Here is a 24,446-nt window from a genome sequence, read left to right as displayed (position 1 = left end):
AGCATTACTCTGACACAGGCTATTTCACTTTCCTTTTCACACGTAAGGACCCTTGTGACTACATTGAACCCAAGTGGATAATTCAGGATAATCTTCCTAATTTCACATCAACTGACTAACAAGCTAAATTCCATCTGTTACCTTAATATTTCTTTGCCACATAATGCCTATATTCACAATTTCAATATTAAGATTTGGACATCTTTGCAGAATGATGATCATTATTCTAATGACCACAGTAACTAAAATATTGAAACTAAGTTTTTTTGTGTGTTTTGATGTAAAGCAGCCCTTATCTCATACTTTTGGGATATAAAATATCAATGATAGAAATGTCACAAAAAATCTATTCTTAAAATAAGATCATACACTACTACTTTAGCAAAATGATGAATCTAATTCTGTAAATAATTCCAAACAATTATATTGCTTATATATATGGATTCCCAATACAGTGGAAACACTGAAACAAAAATTGAGGTCACACATTTTATTTGGTAGATGACCCTGAGACATGCAAGTAAGGCAGTAAGGATTATGGTATGTGAAAAAGAACAAAATTAATAGAGAATCAATTAATAGCAATACTGAGAGTAATTGGGACAGTTACTTTTCAAAATTAATTTTTGTCTGGAAAAAAAACCTGTGTAATGCACATCACATCATTCCTTTAAGACGTTAGAGAAACAAAACAAAGGGTCAGACAAAACCAATCCAAAACCCCAACTAGAAATCTGACTGCAGAGTTAAGGCTACCAGGAGAGGAAGCAGAGAAGAGAGAGCCATGTGTGAAGAGGGCACAATGGTGGACTATGGGTGCCTTGGTAGTGGATGTGGTGTGGCAACATACATTTGAAGGGGCTTGATATTATCCATCTAAATCGTATACAGCGTTGTAAGCCTAGGTTACCTAAAAAAAAAAAACAAAACAAAAAAAAAAACTAGCGAGATTAGGTATTTTCTACAAATTCCTATTTCTTCTTGGATGGTTAGCCTCAAGAGAATGAACAGAAACACAAAGTCTGACAGAGTGTGGTCTGTGGTGTTGGAGAATACTCCCAGGCAGAGGAGCAGATTAATGTGCAGGTGCCTGAGGAAGGGGCTGCCAGCATGCAGAAAACTCTCAGTGGAATATGCAGGTAATTTCTGAGGTAGTTTGAGCAGATATGGGTAAGCAACACTACAATTTATTGCTTGTTCTTTTTAATCTGCACTCATCCTATATCAAATGTACTCTGTTAACCTCGGAAGAGTGTGGACTAATTATCTTTGTCCTCACTACATCATATGTTGAAGTCTTACCCCCTAAAGTGTTGGTAATTGGAGGCAGGATCTTTAGAAGGTAATTAAGCCATAAGGATGAAGTCTTCATAAATGGAATGGATTAATCCTGTTATAAAAAGATCTATCTCTCACTTTCTTTTTAAGTTTATTCTTAGGTATTTCATTTTTTAAAAAAGATTTATTTATTTATTTATACAAGCACTGGGTACAGTCAGAAGCGTGGGAGGGTGAGAGAATTCACCAGAGCCAGAGTGGGGAACAGAACAAGCAGATGGACCGAAATACACTGCTGAGGGGAGCAGTGGGCGGCAGGAGAGGTCTGCGCGCACCATGTGGGACCCTCACAGGTGTCCGGGGAGCAGCCGGGGATCGAACCGGCGCTGCAGAGGCTGTGGACAGCTTCGCAGTCCAATGCTCAACTGCTGCGCCACCAGGGGAGGCCCAGGTATTTCATTTTTCATTTGATTGTAAGTGGAATTGTCTGTATATGGCATGGCTCTTCATGAGGGAAGAACCTACCCCGAAGTGTTGGATTGTGTGGAACACTCCAACTCCTCTGTATGGTTGCTTTTCACTGAAGGGTGTGTACCTCCATACCATTTGTACATCCCCTCCACAGAGCTCCAGACTGTGCTGGAAGCCTTGCCATATGTGTCCCCTGTAAGATCTGCAGCCTCTGGATATTTCTCACCACCCCCACCTATTCTATGAATTGTCGACCTTCTCCTGGTCTCCTTGGGTGTCATCTGATGTATTGATCTCTGATGTTTAAAGAGTGTTTCAGTCTCACCCTGAGCTGGGGGACTAAATCTCTATAATCTCACAATGGTTAACTCTTAGATGTTCATCAAGGGGGCAGGTAAGGAACCTCCTTTATCACCATCTTGGTGAGGTTATTCTCAATTTCCTAGGTTTTTTAATTTAGTCAGTCATAGGACAATTATTTTGATTGCAACATTCGCGATGCTATAGTTCAACAAAATACCCCCCATATTTCTACCAAAATAGATCAACCTCAAAAATTTCTGTATAGAAATGTGTCTTCCTTAAAGGTACACACTCAGAAATGCAAATATATTTGAAGGTATATCACTTGGGGCTTGAATATTTTTATCTAAATCAGTATACATGATTTTTTTGAGGACAGGTTGTTGCTGATGAGTCTGACAGAGTCTGCTAAAAGAGCAGACTACAGGCAGATATTCTAGAAAGGGGATTCTGAGAAAAGAAAAAAATACAATGTTGCCACCTTAGTTTCTACACAAACAAAAAACAATACATGCAAACCTGTGCAACTGTGTATAGACCCTACTCCATCAGAACTCACTATGTAGCTAGGCTAGATGTTTTAATGGTTTTCCAAGAGAAGCTCAGAGTATCCAAAATCAACCAGGTGAGAAAAGCCTTAATAAAATTGCCATGAGTAGAAAACACATTGCCATATTATTTTGCAGAAAAAAAAATACTTGGCTTCATATTGCTTTTTAAGTGAATTCAAATATTTTCATTAAAATATTTGCATACATATGTGCAGGTATACACACACACACGTAATTTTATAAAATAAACCTGCAGAAATATTTCTCATGTATTTTAGATGATCTCAAGATGACAATTGCCTTGGGATTCTTGGAAAATCAAAGTTTAATACTCAACACCATTGATATGACCTTGGGTTCCTGATAAATGGAAGCATTAAGACTCTACCCAACAGGGTTGCATTTCCCACCTGCATTTTGACCAGTTTCCTTAATGACCTTGCCAGCTGATATAAATTGCTTTTTGGAGGGAGCCCAGAGGAGTGTTAGAAAGCTTAAAGATTTTGCTTCATGTTACAGTAGATGGCTTTTAATAGTAAAGGAAAAAAGTGGCAACTTCTGACATACAAAAATGCCTCTTTGGATTTTGACAGTGGATAACAAGCACTTCTTTTTTATAGTAGCAGGGCAGAGGTGTTACTGAGAGACATACTAAATAAAATAAACAAATTCAAATTATATGTCATTCTTTCTTGTACTTACAGTCATCTCTATTTGGCTATCCTGTCATGATCGTGGGACTATCACAGAGAGTCCAAAACATTTCCTATTATTTTCAACATAGCCTCATTTCTATTATGTCAAGTGTCTCAATCTTATGGTGAAGTAGGTAAGACATTATTTCATTGAGTTAGATGAATATAGTCCATAGTCCACTGATGTCCTCTTAGATTTGTAAAAACTATGGTTTTGTTGTATTCCAAACAGATTCCATAATTTTATTCAGTAATCTCTTAAATTAAGTTGAAAATACACAATCAAGTGATTAAAAATATGCAAACATTTCTAATGAACAAAATAAAGTCATTTTGGTTTTAATGACTATATTTTATATTAATAACTCATTTATTTTTATTTTTATTATAACTGGTACAATTAATATCCTCCAGGTCTGTTTAATATGTGGTTACCTGCATGAATAAATAAATGTCAATATTATATGACTTATTTTAAGTGTAAACATGCATATACTTATACACACAGTTAATGTGTTAATTCTTTGGAATTAATTTCCATGCCTTTGGAAATTATTCACTCTTATAAAATGCTGTGGTCCATGTATTTAATGTACTTTCATTTTCTCACCCACAGTTCACATTTAGCATGCACTTTGTCATAATCTAATTATTTTAGTTTATTTCTATACCTTAAAAATTCCTGTATTTTCCTGTACTCCTAAAAAATTTCCACCATCTTCACATGTAAATATATTCACAATTCTTTCCCCTCACACAATCAACACTTAACCCTAGGAAAATAAACTAGATGAGAAAATGAAAGCAACAGAGTACATCCCGTTCCTATGTGTACCTGAAGTTTTTATTTAAAACAAATTGAACAGCAAGCCAAAGATCCAGAAACTATAGAGTGTTTAAAATATAACAATCAAAGGTTGAAGATTCACTGGGGAAGTATCAAGTATAATTTAATTTATGTTTAACAAAATGGTTGAGACAACAAATTGCTTTCTGGAAGAGTTCAGGGAAATTTACCTTTTACTAGTCTAGCATAATATCGTCTGGCAAAATATATCCCTTGGTATTTCCTGGCACACTTCTTTACCCTGTAGATTATACTAAGATTCTACATTCAAACAAGTATAGACAACAGAATTATGAAAGAAAATCAACACTTTCACTCTGTACTAACATTACAGAGCATCAAGTTGAAGCACCTGTACAGACTGTGGTTACTCAAACTCTGATTGGTCGATAAATTCATTTCACTTGCTGGACCTAAACAGATTGAGACTTTCACAGTAAAAATCCAATTTTATCTATCAATCATTGTGACACAGGCTGTGACCAAAATTATGGCTCTAGTAACTACTTTCAATGTAGCTCAAGCATTTGGTTGCTGTGACTAAGATATACCACAGCTAGAAAATTATGAATTGCTTTTTGTTGGTTTGATGCATAGCCAGGTAGGCAATACCATAAAACTGTTTCATGTGGTTAATATGTTTGGTTTCTATCAACATTAATTCACACTTCTTTGGAAAGTTTTGCTAACAAAAAAATAACTAATGAAAGTACTGATTGTGTCATAACTTTTTCCAGCTCTTTTTGTTAAAACATAAATATGGGTTGACATTTCTTTCCTTCCCACATCAACTTGTGAAGGGCATCAAAAACCCTGCAGATGATAGGTTTAAAATTTCAGTGAAGATGGGTCCATTAATTGGCCATCATCCTGATAGACATTTATACCCAATCATTTGGAATTCATGTGTGGTTTTTGCTATGAAGTGAGTTAAGTTAAAGTACATTCCAAGAGCAGAGTCCTTCCTGCAACTCTGACTTTTTCAAGGTTGTATTTCCATCATGTGTAATGATTATAGTAAGTACTGTAGTGTTCCTGGCTTCTTTTTTTTAATATTTATTTATTTATGCATTCAAGAGCTGGGATACAGGCCAGAGATGTGGGGGTGAGAAGATTCACCCGAGACAGAGAGGGGAACAGAACAGGCAGACTGACTGAAGTACACTGCTGAGGGGAGCAGCAGGCAAGACAGGAGAGGTCTGCTTCGCCATGTGGGGTTCTCTCTGGCTGGCTGGGGATCGAACTCCTGCTGCAGAGGCTGTGGATTGCTTCACAGTGCAGTGCTTAACCCCTTGAGCCATCAGGGAGGCCCTGTTTCTGGCTTCTTGGTATTCAGGATTTGCAGCAGAACATTTAGGGAGACATTGTTCTACATCAGAAACAACTCAAATTTGAAATTAGATACAAATTTACAGAAAATTGTGTTTCACAAATTGTTGGACATAGTCATCCTAATTTTATATATTAAGATTCAGAGAAATGGGTGCTCAGAAAGTGGGTATAACCTTCCTCCCAAAGAGATGGTATTAATTACTTCAAACCTAGAATTGGTTTCCTAGTCTTTCCAATAAATTGCCATCTGACCTTACAATCATGTGTGACCTGTGTGCCAATCTCAGATCTCACCAAGAAAGAAAAATCTCCCTTGTAAGTTTCTACAGGCTTGTTGCCAAATAGTTGAACATGACTTGGTAGCCTTAGGGGTCATATTGTTGATACGAGCAAAGCTATCATCAGTCCTCTTTCTAAACGACTGCACAAAGTCGTGGTTCTCAAATATTGTGTGCCCCAGAACTACCCAAGAGCTTGTTTAATCACAGACCATTGGGATTTCTTGTACATTCAATTTGAGTGATCCAGCAAGTCTTATGGTTCTGTTAATTGGCTGTGGAAACTTGGTGGTGTGATGGGGCAGTGTGTGGGAGGGTGAAAAGTGGTGGTACAAAATCCTAGGAGGGAGAAAAGAACACATCTCCTTCGAAAATCACATATTTGTGCTTCATGAAACTACCTTTACCTCTAATTCTGCAACCAACTTTCATATTTTAGAAAAGCTGCTCTTGTGTTTTACAGAATAATTTCTGGCCATTGCTTTGGCAACTGATATCCATCTCAGTGTCATGAAGATTGTAAAGAACAGTGGCACTGAAGCAAATTCCAGTGCACTTGAGTAAAAATCCCTTCTATAGATAGCAACCTGATATAAATAGAATTTATCAATGAGAAATTCTGTGAATGTGCTGCCCCTTCTAATTAATTATACACAGTGCAAGGAGAGTGGTTTTGCTGAAAACACTAATCTATTCATGTGAATTCACTCACCATAGGTCAACATTTTCTCTCTGTTCTTACATTATTTGGCTCTGGTGTCCTTCTTCTGTCTCAGTTTTTGCTTTTTTCTCACTTGTCATTCAAGTTCTATCCAATGCTGTGTTTCGTTCAATGCTTCAAATGGATTTTTCTATTTCCTGTCTCAGGTCCTTGCCATTTCTTGTTCTTAAAATGCTTTTTCCCACTTTTAACTCTTACCAATTTTTTTTTTTTTGTAATCTTCCACTCATTCCCATCCAATTTTCAAGGCTAGTTAAAGCATATGAACTACTCCAGTAACAACTTGCACTTCTTTTTGATAGTACTTGCATCCATTTATTAGCTATTATTTTCCTTGTTAGATTGTAATTCCCCTGAGGGCAGGCACTGTGCAATGTTCTTGTTTATTTGTAGCATCTCAGTATCTTGCACATAATGTAACATCTATTTGTAATTATGCACATAATTCTAGCCTACTTAATATATTATTTATTTTATTGAAAATTGTCTTTTTTATAAACCAAATCAATTTATCTTTTGAATTTACATCTATAGATAGGTAGAACTATATCTGCATGTATTAGAAAGTTCTATGTATCATAAGCATCTATATACCCACCCATCTTGCTTTTTTAAATATCTTGAAGCAATTTTAACTGTATGCAGCCTCAGTTTTTACTCTGACTGGCTAATTATTCCATAAGATTTGTCAAAAGTAAATTGTTCACTAGAGAGAAATGTGTACATATGTATCAACAGAGATCGAATTTGTGTGTGTGTGTGTGTGCAAAAAAATTAGATGTAATATGAAGTCATGTTCATAAAAGCTAGATTCTAAGTAAATTTCTTTGATAATTCACTGAGCTGCCTTTTGTTTTCTATTCCTATAAAATGAAATAGTTATGGAATAATTCTAACATCAATATTTTGAATGAATTGGTAAATAGTGTGAAATTCCTTTCAATGTTTTAAAATGTGATTTCAATGTATCCTCTCACTGATTTTTATTTCAATTAAACACAAAATTATTTTTATCCTCTATTAGGATATGTTAAACTCAGATGTGGCTTTTAAAATCAACTACAAGAAAAATGTGGATTATTTGTTAAAATTCAAATGAATATGCTATTCTAATCTATACAGTAAGACATGTGATTTTGATTATTTTCTTTTAATTTTGTATATTTAGACTTTTGTCTCTATACTAAATTCTTACATAGTCTCTTATATTTCCCCTTTAGATCTCATACCTAATTGCCATTTTTATTCTCTGTTTTATAATAGCTGTCATTGGATAATGGAAGAATCAATCAAACATTTTTTTTTCCTTCATGTCCCTGCAGCAGCAGAACTTTATTATTTTTACTCCAGTGACATGGAGAAGTTTGAATCAATATTGACAAAACATCAGGTCTTTTTGAAAAACCTTGCTATGATAGCACTCAAAGCTTAACCATTTCACATCTTTTACAGCTAGGGAAACTCAAATTTATTTTCCTCACAAACACATACATTTTAATTCCTTGGAAAATCATTCTGTTGCATTTGAAATGCAGTCACCATAATTGACTTCTTAGGCACAGAACTTGTATTCATCTCCATATCTGAAAATAGAATCAAACCCTAAACAAAGAGAACTTTATAATCAGGTTTTGAAGATTAATGTTTCTTTAGAAGGGGAAACAGATCTTGGGAGCAATCTGATTTTGTTCTTGCTATTGATAGAAAAATTGAGTTTCTAGCTGAACTAGTAGAAAAACTTACTAGTAGATAAATGGATATGTTAACCCTGGGAATAATTCACCCTTAAACCTTGTTCATCATTGATATTGATCACTAGAAAACTCTACAAACCACACACATACCAAAACCTTTTCCTGTTGAAATACTTCTAATGCTATTCTTTAATCTTCATTATTTTTTAAATTGAGGGAAAGTTGATTTACATCATTGTATTTGTTTTAAGGGTTGTAGGTTCAGACCTCAACAAATAAATGTTTTCGTACCATGCCCACCACCAAACCCTACCTGCCCCTCTCACACTGTCACACTCACTTCTCGCTTCCTTGGTTTGCAGTCAGATGTCAAGTGTTTATAACTAGCTTGAATTTGACCCTTTGTTTTGTTTCTTTACAGTCTACATATAAATCACACCATCAAGAATTTTTCTATTTGTCTTTCTCATCCTGACTTATTTTGCTTAGTATTTTCCTCTCTGATTTCATCGATGTTGTTGCAAACACCAAGGGTTTCCTTTTTTTTAAATAACTGAGTAGTATCCCTGTGTGTGTGTGTGTGTGTATGTGTGTGTCTTACATTTTTCTGATGCACTGTTCTGACCTTGAGCCACCTAAGTTGCTTCCATAACTTAGCTATTGTAAATAGGACTGCAATGAACATAGGAGTGCATATATCGCTTCAAATTAATGCTTTTTCTTTTCTCAGGTACACACCTAGGAGTGGAATTACTGGTTCATATGGTAAATCTATTACTAATATTTTGAGAAATCTCCAGACTATTTTCCACAGTATCAGTCTCAATAGTAGTGTGCCAGGTTTCTTTCTTTTCAAATCCTTGCTAATACTTCTTATTTCTGGTCTTCCTGATATGGGCCCTCCTCATGGGTATGAGATGGTATTTCACTGTGGTTTTGATTTGCATTTCCTTCATGATAAGTATTGAGGAGATGTTTATTAAGTACCTATTCATCATCCATATGTCTTCTTTGGGTTAATTGTTTTCTTTTTGCTGAGTAGTGTGATTTGTTTATATGCTTTAGATATCAGCCCTTTGTTAGATATATAATGTGCAAATGCTTTCTCTGATTCAATAGGGTGTCTTGAGTGCTATGATAGATAATAATATTGCTCTCTCTTGCATAACTGACATAGTTTATTATACAATCTCATGCACATACTCCTAACACACACCAAATATAGCAACTAATTCCTAAAGTTGTCCAAGGTTGTTTTTATTTTGGGGGAATGAAAGGCTTGCTTTTTTGTCCTCTCACTTGTCCTTTAACACTGAGAAAATCCCAGCTTTAACATTAAGTAATATTTCTCAGAGGACACATTATTCAATAGCTGACCTCGTTTTTAGTTCTGAACTTAAAACTTTATAAAAATACAATGACAGAAAAAATTGTAATGTAGTGAAATAGAAAACAGACTGTGGAAAGCAGCCACACTCTCCATGTTTTACAAATTCATTTACATGGTTACCATTTGGTTCTCAAAACAACCTAAACTTGTGTTAAATATACAACTTGTGAAGTTGGCATCTTTCTGTTTTTGCAATTATGAGCACTGAGTCATATTTATGTGTTCAGTTTTGTGTAAACAGATAGACTGTTACGCAGATCTCCCAACCATTGTTCCAGAGTCCTTTATATTAAAACACATCGCCTATTCTTTATTAAATACAAAGAGGGAATTCACATTGTACATTCTTTATTGAGATTTGATTTTCTTTTTAAGTCAGTTAATTTTTCTGACTCCCTTTCTCCTCACACTTTCTCTTTGTAATCAGAGGCTTTAATATGTGGGGTAGCACTCTTCTGAAATAGTGTCTTTAAAAGTCAACATTATTTAGTGATTTCAAAATCACTACCCTTACCATACATACATACATACCTGTGTATGTGTTTGCATTTTTTATTTATATCATTCTGTGTATCATTATTTATACATATGTAAATATGTTTCTATGTATGCAAATAGAGTGAGAGTAATATATGAACATTATATCTATATTTATTTATCTACATAGAAGTAAATTTTACATCCTTATTTTAAATTTAACTCACCATAATGTTTCTATCTACTAGTTTCTCTCTCTTTTAAAATAGCTGCTTGTTCACTGAAAACAAACACAAATTTGATTTTCTTATGTGGCATAGATAAAAGCCCTAAACTTAAATTTGTGCAAATTAAATTTCTTATTCCAAAGGAAAAAAGTCAAGTGTGACTCAGAATCCTAAATTTATGGAAAGTCTATGCTCCATATAGCTGAACTGAACTTTCCAAAGGGGACAAATACGGATTGATGTTCTAAAAATTACTACAGGGTATAAACTATGCTTTCATGGTACCACAAGTCTAATCTATTAGTAGAAAATTTCCATGAGGAATTGGCACTTTTAAGCAAATTTACATTGCTTCATCACTGTTATGCATCTTTTGCAGACAGAGTTGATATGAAATCATGATTGATTTATGAGCACTGTTGAAATGAGGCAGAAAGTGTTGGACTTTGTTGCCAGGGAGTCCATTTAGGACAACCAATAATTACACTGAGAATTAGATTGTATGAAATTGGAAAAGTGTAAAAGAGTCTTGGCATCGATTATTATATGGAGAATGAAATAAATATCTTAAAGGATTTCTTTCATATGTAATTCCTCCTCTGGATACCCTATTTTCTTCATGTTTATTTTCAAAGCTTGCTAATATTATTTTATTGACATCTATTTTCAAGAGAAGTAAGAAGAAAATAAATGAACTTTCCTTAAACTTTGTGCATAAGCAAGGTTAACATAAGATGGGGAAGTGATTTATTATTAATATCAATAAAACTTCATAAACATAATTGGTATCATTTACCCATCTTTCTGTGTAATAATTGGTGAAATAAGGATTGGTAAATTTATTCATTTTATCATGCTTGAGGCTTAAAAATCTCTTGCTTAATATTTCTTTTGTTTCATTGGTTAAACAAAAATTTAAAAAAGCATATACATACATAGTGGTGTTGCTATAAATTCTGCAGTTTGCATTTATTTAGCAATAAATTTAAAATTTACTTCCAGTGCAATATAAAGCTCATTTAGTCAATAGATTGTTTATTCATTTAAGATTGTGTAAGAATATTAAACTTTACTGCATGCCATTCAAATGAGAATATTTTATTGTATCTATTTTAATTGTGAGGAAATACAATTTAAGTAAAATTTCTAAAAAATTAAAAATTATAATGCAAACACATTAATTAAAAATATATTAGCTGGTTGGTTGGTTATATACTTACTATTTTCAAATTCAAATGCCTTTCCAACTATATCTAAATTTTTCATGTTATGTATTTTAAAACATTTATTTAGTGATGGAAAATAAAGATGTTTAGAATCACCCTCAAATTGATTTGCCCGTGACCAGTAGATTAATCTTTCTAAAGTAATGTTTTCGAAATGCCATTCCCCATTTCAATAATCTGCAATCACTCTCAGTTTGCTTTAAGATAAAGCCCAAAATAAAATTATCTTAAAACACATTTACCTTTGTGGATGTATTTTGAAAATTTATACCCTGCATTGCCTTATTTGAGGTAGAAAAAAAACCTAGGAAGTATTAACAAATATTTCCCTGATATATTGGAAAGTCCAATATTGAAGAACTATGAGCAGAGATAAAATAAAAAGGGAATAATTTGCTATCTATTCCAAAAGTATGTGGTATAAGAACAGTATGCTTTGATATATATAGAGATGGATTTTCATATCCAGTAATTTTGCACCTACAAATTATTAAATAACTGGCAGATAAAAAAAAAATCAGATGAAAACCACTAACTATGAAAGGATCATTTTAACTTGAGTCTGGAAACTAACTTTATTTTTCAAACCACATTTACACACTGTCTTAAGAGAAAGGTAATGCCCAGAGAAAAAAGAGAGGCTCAAGTTTATTGAGTGATTTTTTTTCCAAGTAGGAAACTTAAATTGGAAAGTTGTAAGAGTTTAAGGAAAATCAGGTGTCATGTAAACATAATTCCCTCTGGAGAATGATCCTATAGAAAAACCTACTCATTATTGCCTCATAGATAGAAGAAAGGAGGAGAGGGGAGAAAGCGGTAAAACATTCCTTGGAGTTCAGTTTCTTGGTTTTTATGTACTTCTCCATTTATCAACTTCTTTTTAGTAGCAGTGTGGAGGAAATATACAGATACATTTTAAGGATGCTAAAACTTCAGAGTTGATTGGTTCCCGTTGGGAATAGTCTGGTGGTCTTCAAGTGTATTAATGAAGTTCCCATCCTCGCATTGGTGTTTTTTTTTTTTTTAAAGATTTATTTATTTATGCACACAAGAGCTGGGGTACAGTCCAGAGATGCAGGGGGTGAGAGGATCCACCAGAGACAGAGTGGGGAGCAGAACAGGCAGACTGACTGAAATACACTGCTGAGTGGAGCAGTGGGCGAGACAGGAGAGGTCTGCCGCACCATGTGCACCAGGTTGTTCCCTGGCTGGCCAGGGATCGAACTCATGCTGCAGAGGCTGCAGATTGCTTCATAGTGCTGGTGCTTAACCCCTTGCTTGACCAGGGAGGCCCTCTTGCATTGGCGTTAATGTAGTGTTAAAGAAGCACCATCCAAGGAAGGTGTCTTGTTAAGTGAGTGCAGAAGAATTCACAAGCTGCTGGAGAGTGTAAGTGATAAACTTAGAAGTTCATGCTCACTCAAGTCTGGAGGAGGATCACAGAGGACCCAAGAGGGTCCATGGACTGTCAATTCAGAGTCAACAGAGTTCATAATAAGTGTGATCGAAATCAGATTGATTCTCAGTGTTATGAGTAAAGAGACAGTGAAGACCTGGCCTATCATAGGTACTGGTTCAGTGGGCAAATAAGACAAGCCATTGACCAACAGTAAATCTGTGGCTGCTCTACCACAGTGTCAGATAATATAGCTCCCCAAATGTATGCAGATACCATCACGGAGGTATTTGGGAGATGAATGTGGGTGGAATGTTGTAAAGCAACAATCACTAGAAAAAAAAATATAGAGAAAAAGCTGAAATTAACTGGAAAGTATAATCCTCCTTTTTATGTAGTAGAAAGGTCACCCTGGAGAAAATCTCAGTACATTTCTGAAAGATAATCTAAATTTTCTTTGCACATCTAAGTTGTGCAAACTTTGTTATTAATTATGTAGTGTACCATTTTCCTATTGCTGATTGTTAATTACCACAAACATTAATTTATAGCAGCATAAATTTATATTTAACATTTTTGTTTATCAGAGGTCTTATTAGGTATTTGGTGTTAGCACTTCAAGATATGGATTTTGAAGGGACACAATTAAGCTCATAACACCTATGTTTATATAATTGTATCTCTGTATAATTTTAAAAAATATTTATATATTTAGTTCCTCTAGAATAATTTTGGTATACATAGAGAGGGACTTTTAAAATGATAAATAGAAAAATTTATTTTTGAGCAAGTTTCATAGTATCCTTCACCAGTTGCTATTGCACTTTCAAAATGATTCCAATTTTAAAAGAAATGACAAGCTTTTTGGACAAAATAGAGGTAAATTTCCAGTTGGTAAATTCACAGGTTATTTTTTGTGCTTCCTTGATATCTTTACTGAATCCATATTAATCCCCCAAGTCTATTTTTTAATACATGTATCATCCTATCCCAAAATGTGCATTTTCTCAAAAATTGCATTTCCAATACCTGCATCATCACCACAATGTCCCTCTAACTTGATGGTGTTATTCACAAATCCATCATTGTGGGTCAGAATGACTCTTCCACTTTACTACTTAATTCCAATAATCTATCAGTTCCATAGAACTTATGATCTCAGCTGAGGTCTAGGCAGAAGCAAAATATAATTTTAACCAAAAATACAAAAATACATGTAAGTACAATGACCTGGGTAATCTCGCAAAATATAACCAAAATAAGTTTCCATCATCATGTGACCCCATCTCAGAATTCAAAAAGAAAAAAAGATAAGTTAAAAATAATTTAATGTTCTTGTATCTTTTTTAAAAATCTCATTAAAAGTCAACATCTGCAACCCCCTTTCCACTTCTTATTTCTGTATTGCTCATCCCATGAAATGGTGCAGAATCCCTTTCTCGCTGCTACATGCTCTCTCTGACTCCGTAGTTCTCTCAATGTCTATTTGATCCTCTGCTTTCCTATCTTTTGATATTTTTTTCCCAATTTTTTTTTATCAGTAGAAAGTTCATCTGTGCCTACATATCCCAATTTCTTTCCTTTTGTCTCATTATGCTCTAATTAATTTGATTTGTATAATAAAATATTACAGTTGGTATTGTGTACCAAGAAGTAATTGTAAAAATTGCCCTTAATGAGCAGATATTAGTAGTAAACATATCAATATTAATAGATGTTTCTAGTCTATATTGTATTTTTTCTCTATGTAGCTGTACTATTATCATTCACTATCTTCTGTTCCCAATTTTTATATCAAGAATAATTTACAGATTAGCATATTTTTGCTTCATTTAGACAAATCAAAATACTACAATCATTCCTCAAATATTCTGGATACATTAATCTTCCAAATAAGTTTTAGAACTTGTCAAATTTCTCCCACAAAATCTGTGATCTCAAATAATCATGAACCGCATAGAATAAATCTAAACATAGCAAGTATTCCCATTGAGAAAAGCTACTACCACAGTAAAATTTTAATCTTTATTTTTCCCTTCCAAATTTTAAATAGAACTTGTTATGTTGACTGTGGTGTATTTTATTTTCTATTGGATAAAACTGTATTTGAAAATTTCCATAGTATATTATTAAGTGGAACATATTCATTATAATATTCTGATTCCTTAATATTATTTGTATTTTCCATAGTTTTCTGTCAAAACGAAAAAGAAATAGTACCATTCTCATATATTTGTTTGTATCAATCTTTATTTTAATTTTTTGGCACAGTTTTTGCATTCTAAAAGATATATTTTGCCTTTTTAAAATTGAAATACATAATTTTATGTTTATCTCTATGAATATCTTCAGTAATAATAATTGTACTAAGATATTTGACCCAGGCATTTACTGTTAATATTTGACTCAATTTGATTTAGTTGCATCTGTTATAAAGTACCTAGAGCAATATTTCCTTTTCTCTAAACTCAAACTGAGATTTAAACCTTTATTAGGATAATTATCATGCTGATATTATTTATAGGATACAAGATATTATTTATAGGATTACAGGATATTATTATGGTGAACATTACTACAAAATGTTTTCATCTTCCCCTTTTGAAGTTTATGCTTTTCCATTTTCTCACTCTACTATTTTGGTGGGTTTTTGTATTTAAATTGCAGATTTGCATTTTGTATTAAATTGCAGATTTGCATTTCTTCTTGAGCTAAAAGCAATATGTTTCACTATTTATATTTGTCTTTAAGCAATACATATTTTATTAACATGCTGAATAAAGTTATAATGTTTCAGTTTTCGTATTAAATTTTAACAGTTTAACCTATTACAAATGCCAACCTTTTGCAACGTTCAAAATATTGATCATTTTCATTAAAATTAAAGTGTTGTTTAATTAAATCACAATGATTTTATAATTTTTTAACTATAAATGTTTGGGGTTTTGTCTGACATTTGACCTTTCATGTTGCTTAGACCACTGGTGAACACAAATGGTTGGCACAAATGCTACAGCCAGGAGGAGGAGACATTGTTACCCTCTGGCCTCTACTTCAATCAGCTCTCATTCAGAATAACCTATCTACTCTCCCCCTTTATTTATTTATTTTTTTATGAGTAAGTTTCCTTTGGACCTCAGTCTCTTTTCCTGGGGGTGGATGTTGCTAAGTCAGTATGTTGCATAGCAGACATGTCCCAAATTGCCATTGTTCTGGTTATTTCCAAATAAACACAGGTTGCTAATATATATAACCTGTCAATTTTTGCTTGAAGTCAATATTTTCCAATAAAATCTTCATTACTTTTGACATTTTTGTATGAAGTTCTCCACTCTCTGTTTTAAATAAAATCAGTCCCTTTAAGCAGAGTTGAGAAACTTACTATCCTTGAGTCTTGATTATTCTTTGGGAAGGAAGGTTGTTCTGTTTCTGGGCAGTGGTATGAGGGGGTAAAGGAGAGAAGTAGCAGCTGCTGGTCTTCCTAGCTTGCCCCTCCTAACATGGATCCCGTGTCATCTGACAAGATGAGTTGGGCTGACTAGGATTCCAGTATTTTTGGCGCACCACACTTGAGTTAGCCCTTCAACTTTAAGAGACAGGGCTGGGTATGAAAAGGGATAGGGGTCTTTCTACCACACCTGGCTGGAATACAGATTTGCAACATGAGATTGGAGTACCCTTGCCTTTTTGACTGGGAGTTCTGCATTCACTGCAGTTTTAATATCTTTCAAAGTTCTGATTGATACTAAAAGTAGTAATATTTTGCTTTTAATTTTGTGTATATTGATTTAGATCTTCAGGACTCTTAGAGAACAATTCATGAAATAAGTCTAAAATTATGAAAAAAATGATAGATTTTAATATTAAAAGACTTTGTATTTTCTTAAATTTAATCAAAGTTATGTACTGTATTAGTTTATAATTAAATGTTAAATAGTTCATCTAGGTAGTTTAGTTTTACTCACTAATGCACTTAATTAGTGGAAATTACCTAGGACTCCAGAAACAAATTTCCATGCATATGTAGGATGACAGTTTGATCCCAAGTCAAGAAATTGCTTTATAATTGATGGAGTGCCAATGCTATTTTAGAAGGCATGCTACATAATTAATTTCTGTAATAATGGAATTTACATAGCTATATTAAGTTCATAGCAATATTCAGTAAGTTAAAAATTATCTCCACTGTTATCTATTTGAATATATCATCAATATAGATAGAACAGAATAGAACAAATAGAATAGAATTGTTCTTAAATTATAATATGTTTTTATACTTAGAGTAGTTTATTTGATGAATATCACTTTTATTTACTTGAGTTTTATTAATATTCAGGCCGTCTAAACCAAAATAATCTGACTCTAGTCTGCATACAATCTTTTCTTAAACACAAGAAATTTAATTTTACTTTAAAATTTTGAGAGAATGAACTCCAATCTCTCTTTAAAATAGAGCCATCATCTGGAGAGGTCAGTAGAGATGAATATAAGTGAAATGAATATAAGCAAGACTAGAAAGAAAAATAAAAAGCAATAAAAAACTATAGAAAAAGTTTGAAAACACATTTCCTAGATTTTGTAGGCTGTTTTGCCTTTCATCTTCCTATCAGAAGAATACTTACAGGTTTCTTTATCACAGAAGTTTCATAAATATAAGTAGAGCTGCAAATAGGTACACAAATAGGTATCTATATGTAAACACAAGCTACACACTGAAAGGTTTCCTTGAGCAATGTACATTGACACATAATTAATGTTTAACTTTATTGAAAATCATTGTCACATTCATTTTTATGATTTTTCATGCACCAGTCATCCATTTTCACTTAGAAAGTAGGCTGTTGTAAAAGCAAATCATGCCTGCATTTGGAAGTTAATATCAAAGAAGAAAAAATTTGCATATATATCTATTCCTGCAGTGGCTTTATCTTACACGAAATTTCTGTGAGGACCCACTGCAAGATGTTATCCTACACAGTGGTCTATGTGTGTCTGTGTGTCCAAGTGGCTATGTGTATATGTGTAAATACTGTCTGTATATGCTCCTGCAGTGGCTTCAGCCTGTATAAAATGTCTTGCAAAAAATCCACTGTTGATATACATGATCCTGGTAGCCTGAATGCTATTTACCTTAAACCACCACTTATATTCTGGCTTTCTGTGGGTTAAACATACAGACATCTCCCAAATGTGGTGCTTTCTAACAACAGCCATTCATTTAGCTTATGATCCTTCAAACTGAATATTTGAGTTAGGCTCACTTGAGTGATCCTTTTGGCATCTGTGTTTGTAGTAAGCTACCAGATTTCTGGGGGGGGGGCAGTTGGTTTATGAAAATCTTAGTTTAGAGTGCTGTTGACTGAGACCTTGTCCATGTAATTTCTTTTGTCCAGCAGGGTGTATAAGCGGTTATCACAAGTTTACAGAGTTGTAAGTGCATTAAAAATAACAAGTATTAAACTGCAAGTGCTTTTCAAGTCTCCACTAGTGCTACATTGACCCAGGTAAGTCACATGGCTGTAGTGAAAATCAGTGAGAAATAGACTTCACCTTTTCATGGCAAATCAACTGCAAGGGAAATGAGAAGGAGTGGTCAATTTGTGCCATTTTTGCAATCTACTTACTTGATTATATTTCATCTCAATAATGCAGCAATTGAGTTCTTACCCTGCTATTCAAAAATAGCAAAACCTTATCTTAATTTTGTTGTCACCAGTGGTATATTAAAACTAAATCAATCCCTATAAAGATGTTTTTACATGCAATCATGATTTTTGTTTTCCCCATTTTTCTGAAATTAAGACTTTAACAATCAACAATTTGAAGCTCAAAATAATAATTGTGTAACTTTGATAAGTTTCCTTACTATTCCTATTTGTTTAAACCCCTTTCTTTTGACTCATATTTGTTTTTCCTTTGAGAGTGGTACAATTGAACTCAAACAGTAGCACAATTAAAAAGAGAGTATTTTTATAACATTATGTATGAATAAATATGAGTATTATGCATTTGATATGTAGCTAAGTAAATATATGTAAAAACATTTATACCTATATATCTAAATATTTATATATAATGTAAATATATATTTTATGACAAATAAAATGAATATTATATATTTGTAATATATACATGCATATATATAATATACATTTGTGGGACAAAATTTAAAATGATTTTTTTAAATTATTCTAAAAGTCATTATGAAAGTTTGAGTTGATTATACAAAAAATGACAGCTATTTTTAAAATATTATATAATATATTACTCTGGTTTTTATTTTTTTCTCCATCAAAATGTCTAGATGTTGTTAGATACTATTTTTGGTCCAAGTTTCTTTGAAGCAAAAAAAGCATATGTTGTTTAAAACAGGTATATAGTTATAGTGATGACTGGCAAATTCCTTGCCCCTATTGAATTTTACTTCTCAAAACATACGATTCCTTGTTTACTAATTTCTTAATTCAGAAATTTTCAGCCGTAGAATTGGGGGAAAAAGCTGTACAACATTCATCTCTGAATTATGTAGCAACTTGTTTGTATTGGTATTTGTGATTTGTTTCAAATATATCTGACAAAGAACAAGGTCAATATTAGTCTAATACAATGTCAGTTGCTTCTTCGTGATGCTTTCTGAACTGAGCTGGAAGGAGGCAGCACCTGATCACAGGGGAAGCCACAAGATTGTTGTCCATGAGAAAGTCACTCATTCTGTTTATAAAATGAGGAAAAAGACAAAATAGAGAAAACTTCCTTGGTCTACATGTTATGTGAACTTAAGTCCAAGAGAAACAGCACTAAGTCATATATAGTGACACTATTCATAATGAAAAGTGGCACAGCAGCTGAATTTGTCAACAAATCTCTCCCTCTATATTGCCCCACATATACTGTGAAGCCTGAATGTGTTGTTGCAAGGAGCAGGTGTCTATAATTATAGCATTATTCAAAGCATCCATGGAAGGTTCAGGAGAGAGCACTAGGTGATATTCAAAAAAAGAAATCTCATAAGCAACCAACAGATGATGCTTGTAACTCCTTCTGTGCTCCCAATTTCCACGATGACTGGAATAGTTTAATAGTGGTTGAAATGGGCTGTCAAGCAATGGTCACATCGAAGTTGACATGAGATGCTTTTGAAAGTCTCATTTGTGATTGAGCCTTTCCTCTGAAAATGCTTCCTCAGTGCCTCCAAGCTCACACTGCCTTATTTCTATAAAGGGTATGGAGAAGGGGAGGGAATATAAAAAGCAGAATTTGCCCTGGACTCTCTGCTCCTTCACAGATCCATGCATTCTAAACTCTTGCTTCTTTTAAAAGATCATTATTATTTTATTTTTTTTGTTGGACCCTCACTGGAGGCCGGGGAACGAACCAGCGCTCAACTGCTGTGCCACCAGGGGAGACCCAAAAGATCAATATTCTTATCTTCAAAATAGGTATTAGAAAAAGTTGTAACACTCACTTTCAAAGAATAATGTGTTTAATACCTACCTCCTCACAATGCAATTTTAACTCAGTTTTTCATACACAAAATATTCATCAGAATTTTATTACTATTATTGGGTAGTTGAAGGGATTTCCTGTTTTATTGTTTTTTCCTCTTCTTTGTTAATGAATAAAAACAAACTTCTACTTTAATCTGACAAATTCGCACCCCAAAATATTTTATACCTAACATTGCAACTTGCATAAAATGTGATAAACATCATGCTTAAACTCTTCCTAAATGACTAGAACTGAGGACAAATCTTCACTAACAAAGTGATTGTGAAGGTTATTATGCATAGTAGCGAAGAGAGTATTTCAGTAGCTAGATTGAATGGATAGATTTAATACCCGCATCAACCTCTTTAAGTACTATGTTAATTTCGAATGCCATTTAATTTGTCTGTGCCTTCGTGTCTTTAGATGCAGAGTGAACAAGTAATAATATGCAAATAGGACTGTTTTGAGAATTAAATGAGTTAATGAAAAATATGTATGACAGCATCTGGTCCCTGGTAATAATTTGTTACTATTTAGAGTGTGAGCGTGTGTGTTTGTGTGTCATGCATGTGTGCTGATGTATCCACACATAAATAGGTCTGATGGCATATTACAAACTTTTAAATGAGCCAGAAACTTTGGGAATATGAAGAAACTTTGGTAATATGAAGAATCAATAATACATTGCATATTAGCATACACTGGGGAAACCCCACATCTCTTATATAAAGAGTCCTTTTAAGTCTTCATATTTGTTCATTTAAAACCAACATTTTGGTCTCACACTGCTTCAATGCACATTTTTCCATTTATAATTTTTGAATTAAACATCTGATAAATCTAAATTAATCATTCTCAATAAATTGTAGGGCACACCCTCTAGAGTTAAGATATGCAAGTTATATTTAATTTAGAAAAATAGAAACTGTTCTTTTTAATTCAAGAGAATGAATTTATTACAGAGACTTCATTTCATACAACCAATGAAAGTGCCCAAGACTGTGATTCAGAGACCTCTACTGGCTTTGAAGAAACCAGGGAGGAAACCGTGCCGATGGTCCTGATGACCAGCTGCTTGCAGACAAAGTGGACGACTCTCAGGTGACGGGCAGAAGCTACTAGAAGCTACTATATTAGGTTCTGGCACCTGCTCAAAACTCAGGCAAGTCCAAGTCACACCTGCTGTGCATTGACTTCCTATCAGGCAACTCTTCTCATCTCTAACCGGAACTGGAACATGATTATTTTTCTCTAAAAACTTACATTATAATGCTCAGAGTTCATGACTTTGCAAATTTTCTAACTCTATCGCCACGACTGATCTAAATGTACAGAAATAAGAGTGTTTCTCTGTGCCTTTTACATTGTAGCACTGTCATTTTCCAAACATTTTCTATTTAAACTCAAAAGAAAAGCCTCTGTTTTAACCTAACACCTGTCAGCAATGGCTCTTGCTCACTGATGTAACTGTATTGTACTCTGACACATGAGATCTAGTCAGGTTTTGTAAGACAGGTCACTTCAGCAGTCAAAAATAAAAAGGAAAATGTAACATCCCCAGTGCCACTATGGCAAAGGGGCACAAGTAGTTGTGATCAAGAGAGATATTTTCAATTATTAAAAAGAAACACCTCCAAGTTGTACTGTTTAATTAGGAGTTTTAAGATATTTTATTGAATCTTGTCTTCCATATTGAGCCAACAATATTGTTTTTTGATTATAGCAGTGAAAAATATACAAGATCATTTGCTCAAATACAGGAAAGACTGATAGAGTTTTGAAATCGTTTACTGGGAGAGCTGCACTAAGTTGAAAACACTTGGCTGAGCTACTTCTGAGAGAAGACCAGGCAGCAAATGAAATGGAGGCTATAAAAATGCATAAGAAGGCAAGTAATTCACAAGTGATTAATGATAATGGTGATATAGATAAGACCTTTGGTGATAAATACGCAACTCAGCTTAGAAAATACAACAAAGAGTAATTAGATTAAACTAAGTTATAAACAATGAGCATGTAAAAAAGATACCAAAAATAACAGATTTTGGTATTATGCTTGTATTGCTGAAAGCATAAATTGTTGCATAAATGGAGGGACGGGTATGATTTAAGTACTTTTGAAGCAGAAAACTCATTTAGTTATTTTATGAGATAAAGACACTCATTGTAAATCATTCCTACATTTGTATGAGGGCAAAATAAATTGCCTTGATAAAATCAAACTGATTTAAAGTACACTTCTTTAATAGCACTGGATAAATTTAAAAGTGTCCTATATCTTGCATCAAGGCTAAACCAAATTTCTCTTTCACACAGAAACATACACACACACACACACACACACATCCATTGATTTCTACATACTCACAAAATTTCTTTATTTTTAAATAAATTATTTTTCTTTATTTATGCACACAATAGCTGGGGTATAGGCCAGAGATTTGGGGAGGGTGAGAAGATTCACCAGACAGAGTGGGGAGCAGAACAGGTGGATCTACTGAAATACACTGCTGAGGGGAGCAGAGCGTGAGACAGGAGAGGTCTACTGTGCCATGTGGGCCAGCTCCCTGGCCAGTAATTGAACACATGCTGCAGTGGCTGCTGATAGCTTGATAGCACTGAGACTTAACCCCAGCATCACCAAAGAGGTCCCATACTCACAAAATTTCAATGTGAGTTTAAAATACATGTACTTTGCAAAAAGACTTTACAGATTATAATATGTAATCTATTGTATATTTCTGTATTATATATATAATGGAAAGATACATGCATTTTTAATAAAAAATTTGCTTAGATAATATTTACTTTTTATGAAATGATTTAAGGATATGATATTTTAAACCACCTAAACATGATTCCTAATTAAAGTAAAATTTGCACCTCTAAAAGTTCTTCCACAAAGAACTTTACCTTAGGCAGTCTGAAATTCAGTCATTTTCTTTCCCAGTTTTCCATGTTACTTGCCTTTTCTTTGGGTTCTGCCTCAGACAAGTCCTAGTAAGGGAGGGTTGGGCAGGAGAATCAGAGCTGCCCAGGTATTTCTTCCTCCCACTAGAAGACATTTCTGGTATAGGTTGTGTCTCCTTCAAATCTGCTCTAGCCTCTCAAAACACTAAAAAATGGATCTATCACATGATCCAGTGATTCTACTCCTGGAAATCCACCCAAAGAACACAAAAACACTAATTTGAAGGGGGAAACCTGCACTCTTATGTTTACTACAGCTAAGATATGGAAAAAACCTAAATGCCCTAAAACAGATGAATGGGTAAAGACGTGTTATATATACACAAGAAGATTACTCAGCTATCAAAAAAGATAAACTCATGTCATTTGCAGCGGCATGGATGGAGCTGGAAGGGATTATGCTAAGCAAAATAAGCCAGAAGGAAAAAGATAATTATCAGATGGTCTCACTTATAGGGGGAATATAGGGAAACCTAACAAAGGATCAGGAAAAGGACAAAACTTGCAAGCTGACCATAGATCTGAGGCATACAGCCTAGGAAGTGAAGGGAGAGGATCAAGAGAAGACACAATGGGCCTCCCCGGTGGCTCAGCAGTTGAGCGCTGGGTTGCGAAGCTGCCCGCAGCCTCTGCAGCGCCAGTTCGATCCCCGGCTGCTCCCCGGCCACTGGAGGAGGGTCCCGCATGGCGTGCAGACCTCTCCTGCCGCCCGCTGCTCCCCTCAGCAGTGTACTTCGGTCCTTCTGCCTGCTCTGCTCCCCGCTCTGGCTCTGGTGAATTCTCTCACCCTCCCGCGCTTCTGACTGTACCCAGTGCTTTTGCAAGTAAATAAATAAAAAATAAATAAACACAGAACTTATTTAAAAAAGAGAGAGAGAGAGAAGACACAAGGGACAGTGGTGATGATTCATGGGTGCTGTGGTGGTGAGAGAATTATGGGGACTACACCTGAGGGGAGAAATAAAAATTGTAGAAAAATGGACAATAATATAAGAATATTAAAATAAAATAAAAATCTAGCCAGATAAATTCACATGATTCTGGACTCTGAGCTGGATTGGGTGACCCAATTGCTGGGCTCCAGTCTTACCACCTCCTCTTC

At 34.2% G+C, this 24,446-nt stretch overlaps 1 long non-coding RNA gene across 2 annotated transcripts in view; it reads left to right on the top strand.

The window, feature by feature from the left end:
* Positions 1-21,543, top strand: part of LOC129146714 (uncharacterized) — an 87,633-nt gene extending 66,090 nt beyond the window's left edge. Inside the window, exons 3-4 of one of the 2 annotated variants that reach the window (XR_008553778.1) lie at positions 18,283-18,390; positions 21,337-21,543. This is a non-coding gene — a long non-coding RNA (uncharacterized LOC129146714). The remainder of the gene's footprint in view (positions 1-18,282; positions 18,391-21,336) is intronic. The other variant, XR_008553779.1, reaches the window with a different exon arrangement.
* The last annotated feature ends 2,903 nt before the right edge of the window (positions 21,544-24,446 follow it).

This window comes from Talpa occidentalis, unplaced genomic scaffold, assembly GCF_014898055.3.
Source record: "Talpa occidentalis isolate TD23 unplaced genomic scaffold, MPIMG_talOcc4v2.1 talOcc4.4, whole genome shotgun sequence".
Lineage (NCBI taxonomy): Eukaryota > Metazoa > Chordata > Mammalia > Eulipotyphla > Talpidae > Talpa > Talpa occidentalis.
Note: the sequence above shows the minus strand (reverse complement) of the source record. Positions and strands in the feature narration are given on the sequence as shown.